Source organism: Bombyx mori, chromosome 9 (genome assembly GCF_030269925.1).
Source record: "Bombyx mori chromosome 9, ASM3026992v2".
Lineage (NCBI taxonomy): Eukaryota > Metazoa > Arthropoda > Insecta > Lepidoptera > Bombycidae > Bombyx > Bombyx mori.
In genome coordinates this window covers 4,664,424-4,678,033 of record NC_085115.1, presented here as the reverse complement: position 1 = coordinate 4,678,033, position 13,610 = coordinate 4,664,424, and the positions used below count along the sequence as shown (strand labels likewise).

At 38.3% G+C, this 13,610-nt stretch overlaps 1 protein-coding gene and 1 long non-coding RNA gene across 8 annotated transcripts in view; both read left to right on the top strand.

Annotated features, from left to right (window-relative positions):
* The window catches only part of LOC101735549 (uncharacterized), a 285,974-nt gene that overhangs the window by 175,282 nt on the left and 97,082 nt on the right, over positions 1–13,610 (top strand). The gene's annotated exons all lie outside the window — the stretch shown is intronic.
* On the top strand, positions 8,822–10,252 carry LOC134199337 (uncharacterized). Its single transcript, XR_009973789.1, has 2 exons — positions 8,822–9,161; positions 9,360–10,252. It is a non-coding gene; the product is annotated as an uncharacterized LOC134199337 (long non-coding RNA).

Genomic DNA, 13,610 nt, shown 5'->3' with positions numbered 1-13,610 from the left:
CACTTGTTGTAAACAATGCGAGGTGGTTCTGAATGTCGTTTTCATTATTAATTTCTAATAATGAAATGTTTACTTGAACAAATTACAAAAACATTATTAATCTATGCACTCTTTTCAGTGTGCCTACTTTACTGAATGGCTTTACATAAAGATTAGTTTATATTTAGTTTATAATTATGTGGCCTTCGTCAGTTTTGACCACGAAACGTTAGTAAGTAAACAATGTCGATAATGAACACACAGTTTGCCAACATTGAATTGCCTTGAAATTATATAGTATTTTGAGTAATAAGAAATATATTGTTACATACATTTTGATTTACTTACAAAATTTGACTAAGATTAATAGAGTTTTAGTCAACAAGTCTTTCAGTTTCTGCGAATTAAAACTGAGCACAGGTTTTGGGCCGATATCTGTTTTTAGCCGATGTCTGTATTTAGGTATCATGAAAAAAGAATCTAATAGGATAACGGAAATCTTTTGGTAGCATTTAAAATAATAATACTTTTATTGTTTGCAGTCCCTCAATTACTTAAACAAACAAACAAACACTTAAAATGTTATTTTTGAATTTGTTCAAGCTAATCTCTACAATGGTTGAGTCTATTAGTACGTGGTTATTGTTGATATTAATATAGGCTTCTGTTTAAAATATATCTTTCTAGAACACCAATTCTCTCCACGGTCAATAATTATTGCCATTCACATTTGTTCGACAAAGTTGTCCTGACCGCTAAGTACTCATTCCATTCCTCCACCGTACCCAAATGTATTAATAACAGCGCGTACTAATATTTCAAGCTTGACGATTAACTGTGTCCAATCAATGTTTTGGTGTTTGACGTCAATTGTGACCCATACTAATTTGTATTAATTACGCAATAAAAATCCACACTGTAGAACGTCATCTTCGACATCAACAAATAAACGTATAAGTCTTCAAGCTTCAACAAACCTATTTAGTTAATTATGGAATTCGAGTAAAGTAAGAATAGCCAATGTAATTAGTTCAAAGCTACTTATTAATAGAATTAGCTATGTTTCAGATTCTTCGAATATGTCAACCCAAAGTATTCTCGGTATCTCCCAAAGTCGAGCGATAGAGAATGTTTTAGGCATTACGTTCATTTTTGTACAACTTATGCATGCAGTTCAATAATAAATAAAAAAAACAACGGTAATGCTTCTAATGGCTAACGATTCTTTAGAATTAGTCCTGAAACAGCATTGGCGACACGTGTCGTAGCCACCGGTATTGGATTAGACGATTAATTCTTAATTTGGTAACTGTAACTAAATGTGGAAAGTCATGACCATATTATGTGAAAATTTGGTATCAATAACTGACTTTACGTCGTAAGCAGAGATTTCGTTAGCTCGCCGGATCTTCTCAGTGGGTCGCGTTTCCGAGCCGGTGGTAGATTCTGAGAAGCACTGCCCTTGCTAGGGCCAGTGTTAGCAACACTCTTAAAAAACACTCTCAAAAAAACACGTTAGGGTGAAGCTAAAATAGCCTCTCAAGGCTATCGCCATAGGTATTAAAAAAAGTGCTTTCGTTATGCCCCTGGCTTTACTGAAGTCCATTAGCTATGATAACCACTTCTCAGTACGTATACTCTACAATTGTATTTCGTTTGTATTCCCTTATACTGTCGTAAAGATAAACGGACAAAAATTTTAATAGTATGTATTTCGTTATTAAAATCACTATAATAGTAAACAAGGCCTATCATAATTCATTCAACTTTTGTCAGAAAGGACTCGGTTTACATAAGATATAGTGACATTTTTGTTGTATGTAGTTTTGATTTGTGATGTGTCGGGTATTATTTGAAAAGACATTTTGGTAAAGCTGTATATCAATTTACAAATACTGTTATTCAAATTTCGGCGGAATGTAAAAGACAAATGTTTATAAATGTATTAAATTTTTCTTATGAAATGTATAACTACGATCACGCAATGAAAACAAAACTGAATAGTAGTTTTTTTTTTTTTTTTTTTTTTTTGTCAGGAGGAAATCGCCGGACTTCCGCCCTCCACTGGGGATGGAGGGTGGGGCATGTCAGAGTCGAACTGACTAAAACCTCCTGTCGCTCAACAACCAACGTCCAAACCTCGCATGAGACAGAACTCATGAAGAGGCAGAGGGGGGAAAGTGAAGCGTTTAGTGCGGAGCACATCTCTCCCATCACCCTCCCCCTCGGGACGCCGGACCGGCGGTCGTCGGCGCCACGACCACCAGCCCTCTCGGTCGGCAGGCTATCCGAAGCCCGCCTAGATGGCGCCGGTTAGAGTGAGCTATCCTACGGAATACCCCGCTGGACCAGAACCAGCGTGAGTCGAGGATAGCCGGCCTTCCATCACCCGGATGCTCTTGCGTAAAACGCGTGCAGAGCAGCTTGCACGTCGTCTTCTTAGGCCCCCCTCGCCGGTCCCCAGACCGACATGTGAGGGGGACCCGAAACACTTAGAGGGCCAGGGCTTGGGCGAGATCCGCCTCCCTGGCCCCCGCTCGACGGCGGCGGGATTGTGCGTCTCTCACGCGCCCCGCCGCCTCCTTCTGCGAGATGGTGCACTCGCAGAAGTCGAGCATCGCCTTCCACGACTCGTCGTCGCCGAGCATCGATGCCACGACACTCGGCAACGACAAGTCGTTTCCTGTTTTTGCGACGAGGACACGGCGCCACCCCTCCCATGCGGGGCAGGCAACGAGCGTGTGCTCCGCCGTGTCCAAGTCGCAACCACAATAGTGGCACTCTGCCGTCGGCTCGGCTCCGATCCGGTGCAGGAACTCACCGAAGCAACCATGCCCAGTGAGCACCTGCGTGAGCCGGAAAGTGAGGCGTCCTCTGTCACGATTCACCCAATCCACAAGGACCGGGCGAATCGCCTCGACGGTCCTACGACCGGCCGAAGGATCAGCCAGCCGTCTGGACCATGACTCCAGCACGGACCGCCGAGATTGGGCCCTCCGCGCTCTGACCACACAGGGGCTGGGACGCGCCACGCCCCGGGCACGAAGGTCAGCCCGCCACTGATAGTCAGCAGCGAGCGCCTCCGCTTCCAGAATCCAAGGCGGCGTCCCAGCCAGTACACACGCCGCCTCAAAGGAGATGGTGCGATAACCACGGATGACCCTGACCGCGATGGTGCGTTGCGGCCGTTGCAGCAGCTTCGCCACCCCCGCGGCCAGGGACTGGCCCCACACAGGTGCCCCGTATAGGGCCATTGATCGCACCACCCCCGTATAGAGACGGCGCGTCACCTGGTCAGGCCCCCCGACGTTGGGCAGAAGCCGGCTTAACGCGCCGGCCACAGTAGTAAGAAAAATTTAGAATTTATTTATTTGAAAGTTTATTAATTTCTATCGTAATTTCAATACTTCAATGTATATTTAGTTTCTTCTGTTTAGTCTGTTTCACTATGATGCAAATATGTACATTTACTAAAAGAAAAACATTGACGTTCATTTTGTGCACAATCAATGTTTTTGACGTGACAACGTCTTATAATTCGATAGAGCCGGCTGCACGAACGAAAAACATGACTCATGCGGCGTTACCTCGCTCTGAGACGTTCCATTTAAGGCTTGAAGTGCAAGCGAGAGCGCGCAACGAGCGTCAAAGAGGCACAATCGGCCTCCGCGTTCGGCAGCGTTCGACATCTGTCTCTCTCCTACTTGAGTGAGCGATACATCCGCGTGGACAGCAGAATACATATTATATCTATCAATCAAATAAAATTAAAATTTTCTTTTGAAAAATGAAACCATTCATTCCATCAGTATTTTCTTATGACGTTGTCACGTTCAACTATCGTCAGTAAACCGACTTTACATCAACCGATTTTCTTACATTATTTTAATATACGTCGTTGATTTTCGTTCAATTTAAATTCGACATTTTAAGCTGGGTTCACACGGCATTGTACTGCATGGTTTCTTTGTATTCTTTATTTTAACGTACAATCACCCGAGTGTTCATACGATAGATTTTCATTCGTGTAAAAACGAACGTGTTTACTGGTGGTAGGACCTCTTGCGAGTCCGCACGGGTAGGTACCACCGCCCCGCCTATTTCTGCCGTGAAGCAGTAATGCGTTTCGGCTTGAAGGACGGGGCAGCCGTTGTAACTATACTGAGACCATAGAACTTATATGTCAAGGTGGGTGGCGCATTTACGTTGTAAATGTTTATGGGCTCCAGTAACCACTTAACACCAGGTGGGCTGTGAGCTCGTCCATCCATCACAGCAATAAAAAAAATAACGAGACAGAGGTATACTATGCGCCACTGCAACGCTAAAGCTCATTCGATTTACCTGACAAGTCCGTTGAGTACTCGTTTAAACGCCTAAGCTGTGTACGATTTTTTATAGTATAAACGTTATTGATTCTATGTACAATGTATATGTGCCACTATTCATTCGTTAAGACGTATACTTCAAATAAACGTGCATGATAACGCCATGTGAACCCAACCTTACGCTGTAACTAAGCCGTTGCGTGCAAAATTAATTCCATTTCGCTCGAAAAAGAATAGTGACGTAGCTAACCGCTACGTGGGTGTCAACAGTCGTCCAACAATGTCACGTGAGACAACGCAATTAGACGCAACGTTTACGATGTCACGAAAATCTGGACGAGCGATAATCGATTCTAATACGCTCGTAACTCGAACGAAAATCTCGTGGCATTGCCTTTTCTATTTAATTCTACGCAATTCGCGTCGTAAATGTTTGTTGTAGGTACCGAGTTCGTTTGCGACAATAAATAATGACGACTGTTATTTGTTCTGGGTAAAGAATGCTAGATTTTTTTCTTTTTACATTCATTACATCACAGAATTTGTGCTCGACGACAAAAAAAGTGTGACGTTTGGTAACTGTTGTATTGCGTGTACAATTGCAATTTTTAACACGGAATACTTCAACGTCGATTATTAGTTTTACGTTGTTTTCGTGACAATTGTAAGGTTTTTTTAGCTAACGAACTTCTTCACTGTTGCTCGTCAATTTATGGTATTACTATTAGATACCAGAAACAGAAGTTAACGGAAACCTTTCTAACATCGAAATGACGGTTATTTCTTATCTGTGTTCGTCAAATTGTTCCTTTGAGCATCGACAAAACTTTATCCGGTAGTTCGCATTTCTTTATATGTAGTAGATTAATCAAATTTATTTCCAATTTGACGTTGGGTTGAATAGCGATAAAACCTGATATTATGAACTATCGTCATAGCAAGCATATATTAGCAGATATGTAGTCAACAATAAAATAGTATTTATGAATAATAAAAAATAAGGAACCCTAGGAAACAAGAAATTATGAATTTCTTCTACAAGATTAACAAAATTAGAAATTATAATTTTAAAACCCTCGAAATCTCGAAATTTTTCGACATGAAATCGAAGAATTACTTTTCGAATCACACGTGACTCGAGTATATGTTCACATTTTTAAAACACCAATCCAGAAAATCGATTATTTATAGTATTTTTTCCTTTTCTTGGTCTTTATAAATCGGATAATAATTTATGTCTGAGAAAGCTTAAAGGGTTGTTGATCCGCTGTAGCGAAAATGCGAATGAAACAGCTCTTTAAATTTTGTATTAAAATTGTGTGCAATTAGTGTCTGTTAGGATTTGTATGTATTCTTAACAAATGTTATTTACCTCTACTGTTTTAGTGAAATCAACCGTGAACATGAATATTAGTAGAGAAAAATACATGACACGCAACACAAATAATTCTGTTAAAATTGAAAATTAACATTATTAATTACAATAGATTTGAAGGTAAGCGTAAGATTCTCGTACTTTATAACTGGAGCTATAAGCCAGTAAAATGTTGTTTGCAACCTACATTAATCTACGCAAGGCCTAACCGATCGACCTCTGTTAAATATAAATAAGGTCCTAGTCATGTGTATGACTTATAAAACATTCATGCAAGTGTATCGCAGACATATTTCTAGACGGATCAATAACAACGTGTGCTAGTGACGTCTTTTAATCCAGATTGCGGAGCAGTGGCATTGGATTGAAGTCCTTGACCTTCCACGCGGACTTCGGATGACCTAGTTAACATTTAAGATTTTACTAGGCGTGTGCCTTAATTGAGAGCATCAAGATGCAATCATGTTTTAAACAATGACTGTTAATAATCGATTGACAGAATATCGTCCCTGTTTCTACTCGTAGTAAACCTGTAATGGACGAACTATTTAATGGTACAGAATTATTCTAAGCGGCTAAGTCAAACTCAATTCAATTCAAACAAAAAATGTCCAATTATTGTTTAAAAACATTTTTTTTATTGCTTAGATGCGTGGACGAGCTCACAGCCCACCTGGTGTTAAGTGGTTACTGGAGTCCATAGACACCCACAACGTAAATGCACCACCCTCCTTGAGAATAAGTTCTAAGGTCTCAAGTATATTTACAACGGCTGCCCCACCCTTCAAACCGAAACGCATTACTGCTTCACGGCAGAAATAGGCAGAGTGGTGGTACCCACCCGCGCGGGCTCACAAGAGGTTCTACCACCAGTAAATTGCTATTGGCAAACCAATGTTTTTTTTAATTGCCCATAATGGCAGACTATTATACGAAGAATCTACCATCAACGGCAAGGTGGTAAGTGGTGCCCATTACTTGTGGATGCTGGCAATGATAGAAGAGTGGCCCAACTTAACGTTACTTATCAAGAAGGACTTTCTTAATAACTTCGTTTGAAGGTTCAATGGTCATAGCATTGTATAAACTTCGCACAGAGAGAATTCCATTCCATTCAGAGTCCATTTCAGATTCGGATGGTATATGGCAAAAAATATATCTGGAAATCCACTGCAAATTATATCTTTAGGGAAATAATAAATAAATAAAAAATGTAATTCCCGTAATAACAAAACATGTTTCGTTTGGGTTTCCCAAGTCGTAAACACAATTCGTCTAGTGTTGACGGTTCATTTTGCGAATTGGAATTATCATTTTCATCGAATTTCCATCCAAACCTTAAGCAGCTTAAACGCATTCCCACTTGAAATCGTGTTGTTGACCTTTAAAAGTCAACACAAACATCCACTTGTTTTTAATGTTTTGACGCGATTTTATATATATTTTTTTATCACAAATAATCAACACTTCTGACCTTCAGTGAAGTATTTGCAGTGATATAGTGTAGGACGAATGATATTGCGGATCTTTAGCGAAATCCGTGAATTTAAATATAGTATGCCGAAATTTTATGATGCAGGAAATAGCCTTTATTCTGGGCGTTGAGAATATTAATAACCGACCTCCGATAGATTTAGTTTGATCATATTTAAAGAAAGCACTCATTCAATTCAGGAACTAGACTTAAAAACATTAATGCTATGTCAATGCTCTTTTCTGATAGATGCATTTAGAGTTATTTTGTTATTAAAAATTTAACTTCATATCTCAACGTGGGCAATGGTATTCAAAATATGTGCCTAGATTCCTATTTTGAAATTAAGATATTTAGATAGCTCACGAAATTGTTTCTATAAACTGTATGACAAAATAGACTGCACATATTATAATTATACGCTTAAGTTTAATGGCGCATCGTAAAATACTTTTTATTATTGAAATAAAATAAAAAGGCACATATATGAGTAGTTCATTGTATTAGCGAATTTTTGGAAAAGTTTTATGAAAAACTAACAGGTAATGAGCGATAACAGAGTGTGATCGAATTCGACTTGTATAGGAGAACTAGCTGTACTCGCCCGCTTCTCTGCGCATTTAAAATTAGCATTATTATTTATTGTCATTATTATTAGGGAGTCCAATACTCGTATAAATATTAGCCTATCCATTAAGTACATGTATTTTCTACATGGATACCAAGTTTCAAGTCAATCGGATGCATGGTTCAGTAGTTAAAACGGAACATCCGTAAAAACCACTCCTAGATTTATATATTAGTATAGATAGTACTAACTGATTAAATATTAAATACTTAACAAGCAGCAAGGCGACCCGCCTATTTCTGCCGTGAAGCAGTAATGCGTTTCGGTTTGAAGGGCGGGGCAGCCGTTGTATCTATACTTGAATCCTAAGAACGTATAGCTCAAGGTGGAGTTGCGCACTTACTTTGTAGATGTCTATGGGCTCCAGTAACCACTTAACACCAGGTGGGCTGTAAGCTCGTCCACCCATCTAAGCAATAAAAAATAAAAAAAACAGCGTAAAGTCGATGAATTTGACGTTTTATATTCTATTTTAAGCTCCAATCTAAACCCATATATATTTATTTATAAATATAACAGACTTTAACTTTTATTTTATTGCTTAATTGACGAGCTCACCACCCACCCGAAGTTAAGTGTTTACTGAAGCCCATGGACATCAACAACGAAAAAGCCGCCACCCACCTTGAGATATGAGTTTTAAGTTCTCAATTTTACAGTTCAACGACTGCTCCCAATGATTAAAATATTCAAATGTAACACATAGTGTAATTCATTGTGATTGACATGCGTCTTGTGCTATTTACGTACCGAACTGAGGGTTGTTCCGATGTTGTTGTCGTTTCTGACGTAAACAAAAACCTTCGGATTTCAAATGTATTCACGTACGCGAGATGAGTGACGGATATATTAATTAGTCTTTAGATTTTTGATTTTTTTTTTAACAACTACCCTCCTACTAGTTGTTTGATCATTACCGAAGCAGGGCCCTGAAACTGTAATACTTTAAGACAAAAAATTCTGTATAGAAACTAGCGACATCTTGTAGCGGATGCCCCTAAACATATTATCTATTGTTAAAGTTAACGCATTTAATTATTGTATAACTAAACACAGAAAAAAAAATCATGCAATCTATATTTGTTATAGACAAATTAAATTGATTAAGTTTTTTCAATTTGTGGTTTCTGAAAATTTACAAAATCCTTCATTAAAAATAAGATATAGGATCTTCGATCAATAATACTACTAGATTCGCGATTAGCGCTTCAAAAGCGGCCCGAAAAATAAGACCACAAATAAATTTGTGGTCTTATTTCAAATTAGTATGGTCCAATCATAGCCAACACTAAGACGTCAAAACGCTGCAATGCGCGTTCAAAAACTGAGTAAAAAACCACCGTAACACCAAGGTTTTGGAAGGAATATCTTTTTTTGGTAAATTTATATTATTAAGTGTTTTTCATAAAATAATAAACACAATTATATTGTAAATAAAACACAATTTACGGATATTGTAATTGTTTGGCCAATGTTTGCAACAAGGCACCAACTATTGTAACAAACATCACCTATTCTTGGACAGGGAATGCATAGAGTAGTTTTGTTATTTTATAATGTTATTTTTGTTTGTAGATTTCCTAGTAGCCCCTTGTCGCTGTGCACAATGGATATATATTGTCGCGAAAGAAAGAGGAGAAGAAATATAGAACTCTTATAAAAATTCTAGAATTGTTCAATGGTGGTGGCAAATCAATGCAAAAAAGTATTAAAAAAAATTTAAATGTATGTGTAAATATTTTAAGCGTATATGCTGAAAAGGATTTGTTTTCTGGGGGAAACGAAAACAGCCATAAAATAAGCCTAAATTAAACTGATTATAGAAAAATTCATTGATATAAGATTACATTATATTTGTAAAAAAGAAACCGCTCATATAAAAATGACTTCTAAAAGACAGCTTTATAACAAACTGAATCTGTTTAAAGGTAATTAAACCTACATTATTGTTTTAATTACTTCTGTATAAAGAATGCGTGGAAAACATGTTTCGTGTTTCCTTTCATATTTTTTTTTACTTTATTCAATTTTATTTTTTATCACCTATTTGTTGTAATAGCGGCAATGTAAAATATTATCTACTACTTTTTTGAATCGGTCAAAAATAGTTGCGACCATACAAAACAAACCTAAAACAAATATGTATATTCTGCAACTCTATGTCTTTCAATACTTACTGTGTTCTGAGCATTGAAATGTAATACCAAGAACTACATCTAGTTCCACAATACAATAAGCACGAAATTTTAAACAAATATTTTTAATCTTATAAATTAGGCTTTAAGTATCATTTTAGAATAAATATTTTTGTACTGATGACTTTTTATGTTCAAGTGACATTTTAAATTTATTCCATAATATTCTTTTTCTGACGAAAGGACCTAAATACATATATTTTGCAATGGTAATTAAACTTTATGTTTAAGTATTAAGGTTTATAATAAACTGAAGTCGTTAACATTATTAAACTTTTTTCTAAGAAATGAAGATGTTTTCGTGTCTGCAAACGTGGCCACTGGAGCGTCTTATTTTTGTTCCTGATCCGTAATCTAGTACTATTATTGATCGAAGTATAGGATAGTTAATATGTTACTACCATCTATCTACAGGAGCACTGAGAAACTAATCGAAGTGAAGCCATCTAGTGGCCGATGCCCGTAAAAAAATTTGTTGAGTGCTTGAGTTGCCTATCTATAACTAATTATGTGATATTATTTTTTTTTCTATGTACCGAAGCACATAGACATAGTAATGTGGATGCTGCAGTCGTTTTTTTTAAATGGTTTTTAGCTGCCATCTTTTAAATCAGAGCTCATGGCTGTTTCGCCAAAGAAGAAAATAGGATAGTATCTAGCCATTACGCCTTGCCAACATAATAAAAAAAAACACTGGGTTTGACACATTACGTCTCTTGTCAATTACCAACATGAAAAGTAAAAATGGTGTCGTTGTCTAACGCAAAAATTAACCTACACTCTACTTCTTGATATAAACGGTATCGGTATCGGTAAATCCGAAAAATGTATGTAAACATAAATTTGGTTTGCTTATATTATTTTCACACAAACTAATCGGTAAATTAATAATTTGATTAATTTTTTTTTTATTGCCTTTGTAGGCAGACGAGCTTTGCTATTGCTTAGATGGGTGGACGAGCTCACAGCCCACCTGGTGTTAAGTGGTTACTGGAGCCCATAGACATCTACGACGTAAATGCGCCACCCACCTTGATATATGATGTCGTCGTGGCCTAAAGGATAAGACGTCCGGTGCATTCGTGTTGAATCGATGCACCGGTGTTCGAATCCCGCAGGCGGGTACCAATTTTTCTAATGAAATATGTACTCAACAAATGTTCACGATTGACTTCCACGGTGAAGGAATAACATCGTGTAATAAAAATCAAACCCGCAAAATTATAATTTGCGTAATTACTGGTGGTAGGACCTCTTGTGAGTCCGCGCGGATAGGTACCACCGCCCTGCTTATTTCTGCCGTGAAGCAGTAATGCGTTTCGGTTTGAAGGGTGGGGTAGCCGTTGTAACTATACTGAGACTTTAGAACTTGTATCTCAAGGTGGGTGGCGCGTCTACGTTGTAGATGTCTATGGGCTCCAGTAACCACTTAACATCAGGTGGGCTGTGAGCTAGTCCACCGATCTAAGCAATAAAAAAAAAAAATATATATATATATATGTCGGGGCGCGGCGGGGATGGCTGAGCGGTAGGTTCCGTCATCACTCGTATTCGATTGAACTCAGTTTAGTTAATAAAACTTTTTGAATAACAATTATTGAAACTCAACACACACAACTTTCACAATGACAGGATAAACCGACAGTTTCGTTGCACATACCGACAGACCGACTGACTGAGACGGACCGAATGACTGTCTGACACGGAATGCCACGACTCTGTCCACGTACCGCCATTTTATACTGTGGCGTTACGTAGTCTACCCTTCATTTTGTGATATTTATCAAAACAACATCTCATCATTTAAAATAATAATCAAAACCACCGTCTTTTACTAAAAGTCGTTATCCACGACAACTAAAAGTCGTTATCCACGACACGGCCATTCTGACATGTCACACGTCCCTGTGTGACGCTCCTGCAAGAAAAACTACCTTTTGCAATATCAAACAGGTTTCGTCTCGGCCAATCCTGATACATTCACGATTGAGGATTGGGATTCCTTTCATCACAAACCATAACGTTAGCTCTCAACAAGATCTTTAACAGACCATGTTAACCTGTGTGATTACCCAATTATTAGTGATACACTATACAACTGAAAAATTTAATTAATGCTCAATAAGCATTAGAAACCCGAGTTATTACAAAACAACTCAATCTGAGCAGTATTTCATCAGTATTCTGTATCAACCACAAATTATCGTTACAATTACTTCCATTTAGTGAGAGTAACTCATGCCACCTATATCGAGTGACGATAAACCAATTCAAGTGCCACCTCCATCAAGTAGCTCTTGACTACTTATTGCCTCCATCCGGCAAATAAGTGGGACCTCCATCCGGTACCCAACTTCAACACAAAACACTAATACCTCCATCCGGCACGCAAGTGGAACTTCCATCCAGTACCCACTTCAACCATAAAACACATCACAATGCCTCCATCCGGCAATAAAACGAACACATCACCTAAATCGAGCGATGTGTTCAATTACCAGTCATAAATGACACCGAATACTGTTCTTTACTAATCACACAAAATAGGACAACAAAATCCTTACTTTAATCAGTCAGTTGTATCGTGGTCATTTGATCCTATATCTTCTACATCACTAGTTTCAACAAAATCGTATAGAACGCTCCTGGCCTGGCTGCCGGCGCAGCTAGTGACATTGCCACCCACATTATCATTAAAACAAATGATAAAACCAATACACATCATTTCACAATATAGAGTCAAAGTCATTACTAGACCAACACAACAATAGTCTCCATTGAGACCCAGGTCTCCGCTGTACCAATCGATGGAGATGCTCTCACCTCACTGATCAGTCTCGTCAGTAGCACTACTTAGAGGCAACCTTATGTAATCATAGGTTCTATTACCAGTTAAAGCCACAAAATTCAACATCAAATTTTACTAACTTTCCAATGTTCTGGTCTCGTCAAAGTTAATCTCTTACTTTCAGTATCATTTTAAGTAAAAACCTTTAGGGATATGGCACGCGAACTATTAAGAATTCGAAGGGGCTCACTTTTGTTATTCTTATGGTAGAACAATTTAAAATAGATGTACGGCTTCTAGCACTTCTTGTCAAGAACAATTCCATGAGCTCGCCGCGAGCTTGGTCATCAATAACGCAAGTCTGGGCTTCGAATAAGGACACTAGATTTAAGTGTTCTATTTCGCTGAATGCTCAATCTCACTGAACCGATTAAAACAACTATCAGGTAGTACATGACATACAATAGGTAAGCAATAAACCATCGCATAGGATTTGTTCCGTACAGTTTTGAGTCAAAACAACAGAAACCTTTTATGAGAACCATCGTATAAAATTGATGAGTTATGAAGCTACTACTAATAGATTTCTTAACAAGAGAGCATTCGGCACCCGAATCCAAATAAAAATAATACGACTCACCAGATTGTTCTTATTTACCAAAATTGCCCGATGTTACGCAGCTACCGGCACGTTGCTCCGCTCGGCCGGTGAATAGTTGACCCATCGAGCGCCGACAGACGGCGTTTGCGTCCCATATCTCGTATTGGCTGCAGCAATCACGTGTCGAATGCGACACGGCCTTCCTGATTGTACACGTCCTCGTGTGATGGTTAACCTACAAT